At 50.7% G+C, this 3381-nt stretch overlaps 1 pseudogene; it reads right to left on the bottom strand.

The window, feature by feature from the left end:
- Positions 1 to 793: 793 nt before the first annotated feature.
- Positions 794 to 3105, bottom strand: LOC114615398 (annotated as a pseudogene).
- Positions 3106 to 3381: the final 276 nt, after the last annotated feature.

Below are 3381 nucleotides of genomic sequence, written 5' to 3'. Positions count from 1 at the left end.
CAGGTCATGAGGGAGAAGATGACCAACAAGCCACATCTTGGAATAAACAGTCATCTTTAAATCCAGCATTTCTTAAGTCTATCTTGTGACTTATTCAAGATTACTCTTTATCATAATTTTGTTGATGGTGTAGGGATGGAACCCTGGGTAACTGGTGCAGCGCTGAGGCCCACCCTCTGCCCACCACAGTGCTTCTCCCCAGGGTACAAGTGCTGACAGAAGTATAGCCAATGGATGAACACCTTTGCCACCATTACTGCAGGAGCCCATGCTCAGGAGCTACCTGCCTGCTCACAGAAGCACAGCATACAGTGCCCCTTTCTCCTGATACACTGGGCCACCAAAGTCTCAATTCCCTGAACCTCAAAATTCCAAGTATTATAGCCAGTGCCAGGAGTCACTTGCTGCCAGTGCTAGGTTTTCTCTTCTCAATAATAAAATTATTAATTATAATAATAAAAATCCTGGTTTTATCCTTATGGGAAAAAAAGACTGCCAGATCATCCCTTCCTTTCCTAGTTCCTGTCCCCACTTCCCTCAAGGGGCAGGCATAGGAGAGTCTGTCTATAGCTGGTACAGGAAGAGTTCTGCAACTGTCCACCCACTGGGAAGAGACAGATGCAAATGCAAGGAGCCTGCATGAAGCAGGAGGCCTCATGCCTGGGAGCATCCCAGCTCTCAGCCTGAATCTTGAGCACCAGGGTTGTGCTGAGTGCATGTGTGTGTGTGTGTGTGGAGGGGGGGAGGCTCGTTTGCAATCACTGATTCAGTTTTAGCAAGTCCTGGACTGTGACTAGTCTTCCAGCCCCACCCAGTCTGCCACCTGGATAAAAACTTGACGTTCTTGATTCTCTTGAATGATTCCAGTCACCAGGAGGAGGTTGCAGGCCATGAACTGTACACTCAGGATGCTGCTCATCTGCCCAGTGTACACACCCTCGAGCTGACCCGAAAAGCCGTCAGCAGATGTGTTGCAGCACGTGCTTCTGATGTCCCAGACATGCATAGTGTTGTCCATGAAGGCAGAAGTGATCAGACTGCTGTCTGGGCTAAAGGTCAGACTGGTGATGCTGTCTGTGTGGCCTCTCAGTTCTTTAAAAAGTGTCCCAGAGGCCAAGTCCCACAACTTTAACCGCTGGTCCTCACCAGCAGATGCCAAGTACTTACCGTTGGGAGAAAATGAAAGGGAGAGGGTGTTGGGGGTTGGGGGGGGAGAGGCTTGGTGACTTGTAAAGAGTGCCACTGAGTTCCCCTGCTGGTGGCTCCATAGTGTAGGACTTTCGGGTCTCGGTTTGAACTTAGAATTCAGGTCTTGGTTTGAATTTAGAATTTACTGCCCCAGGTGTATTCTGGGCGGAGTATATTCCTTAGTCAGAGGACACTTGCTAGATTAACTTTCAGAGGAAGAAGGGAGAGGCTGATTAACATTCCTCAGACCACAGGGGAGGGAACCCACCTGTGGGTGAGGAGGGCACAGAACACTTAGACACATTCCAGGAGAGGGGCCCAGGATGGGAGGTGGTCAGGACCCGGGCAAACTTTTATGACACTCATTGTCATAAAAGAAATGTGTGAATCTTAGTCACCTAGAGACTGGACCTGGGAAGGTCAGCCTTTGTGGTCCTTTGTGGTTGCCCTGGTGAACTCTGTATAAGAACTGCTCCCAGCTTTTGTTCAGGGCTCTCTTGCCTGCATTTGAGAGAGTCCCAGTGCACTGGTATCATTAAACCTCATGTTATTGCATCAAGTCCCATCCGTGTGTGTTCTGTGGGAGCGTGTCCCCTGGTTTTGGATCTTAGAGCCCAACAATAGCCTAACAGTTTTGTCAGTGGAACCTGTAGCTAAGTAGTTTGAATTAGGGTGGAATTTGACACAGTCCACATCTGCCAGATGTCCTGCATATATCCTCAGTGGGTACTTCTGATCAAAAGACCACAGCCTGGTGGTTCGGTCATGGGGCCCATTGACAAAGTACAGACTGTAGGGGTTGATGTCTACGTCCCACACAGGGTAGACATGTACCTGATACAGCACAATGTTGGTGAAGTTTCCCAGGTCCCAATACCTGATGGGTATATCTTCAGAATAAGAGAGCAGCCCTGAGCTGTCTGTGAGGAACTGTGGGCTGTATACTGGGCCACGGTGTCCCCAAAGGATCTTCATCTCTGTGCCTGTATTATCCTCTTCATTCTCCTCCTCCTCCAGAGTGTCACAAGCTAGATGGATTCAGGATGTGAACACCTGTTGGGGCTCTGATTTCAGCTTTTTGGATCGCAAGCTCCAGAGCTTTATGCAGGAGTTGTCAAACCCAGTAGCCAGCAGTTTGCTATCAGAGGAGATCTCTGTAGTATTCAGCAGCTGTTCTGTGTTATAGACAGCCTAGAAGCAGGTGGTGGTGAGGGAAGGAGGTCTATCCTCAACCCACTTGATACTCTCCTGCAAGACTTCCAGGGCAGCCTCGTTCTGCAGAATAGGGTTGGGCACATCTGGTGGCTCCAGGCTGCTGCTCTCACTGCGGGAGAAGCCACCGCTGGCATACAGCTGGTAGTCTGCCCTCTTGGCAGGCTGCACGTCCAAGTGAATGTGCACAGCAAGCACCTTGCACAGGGCAGTGTTGTTGTCGCTTTGGAGGTAGCCGATAAGGTAGTTGTAGCTGTCTTCCTGGAGACAGACTACATATTTGTTGTCCAGGAGTGCACGAAGCTGGAAGTTTGACAGAATGTCCTGAATGGTCTGCGTGGTTTGCAGCTGCTCAATGATGTCCTTCTGACTTGCATTCTGCAGGAACATTCCATGGAAGTGGCTATAGAAGCTTTCCACGGTGCTCTTGGGGCCGCTCTGTACCAGGTTGAGGTGGAGGAAGACAAAGAGAGGGTAGAGGAAAGCCACTTCATGGCTGTACTGGCAGTCAGAATCAGCCAGAAAGCTCCTCAGTTGTCCAAACTACACTTCATATTGTTGGGGCTATGCCTGGCAAGGGGCTGCAGACACCGCATTGGTACAACCAGATTCCGATTGGACTGTGAGGTTGGCCGCCACTTCCTCAGGGGTCTGTGAGAGTCTCTGGCCTTGCTTCAAAGGGCTTTCTGAGTCCACTGCCCACATCCCCGAGCGCCCTCGTGAGCTCTCAGTTGGCTCCAAGCGGCAGGGCCGCTGAGTATCTGGGCATGTGCAGCCGGGACCACCACGTGCAGGGTCTCTCCTCTTTAATCATTTTTTATAGTCCAGACTCCACCCCTCTTCTGCTCTGCCCCCTGACTGCTCCCCATACTATACCTACTGCTCCCCAATTTTAATCTTCTCTCTCTCTCTCTCTCTCTCTCTCTCTCTCTCTCTCTCTCTCTCTCTCTCTCCCTCCCTCCCTCCCTCCCTCCCTCCCTC

Source organism: Grammomys surdaster, unplaced genomic scaffold, assembly GCF_004785775.1.
Source record: "Grammomys surdaster isolate TR1022 unplaced genomic scaffold, NIH_TR_1.0 126660, whole genome shotgun sequence".
NCBI lineage: Eukaryota > Metazoa > Chordata > Mammalia > Rodentia > Muridae > Grammomys > Grammomys surdaster.
The sequence above is the reverse complement of the archived record's forward strand: the minus strand, read 5'-3'. Positions and strand labels throughout refer to the sequence as shown.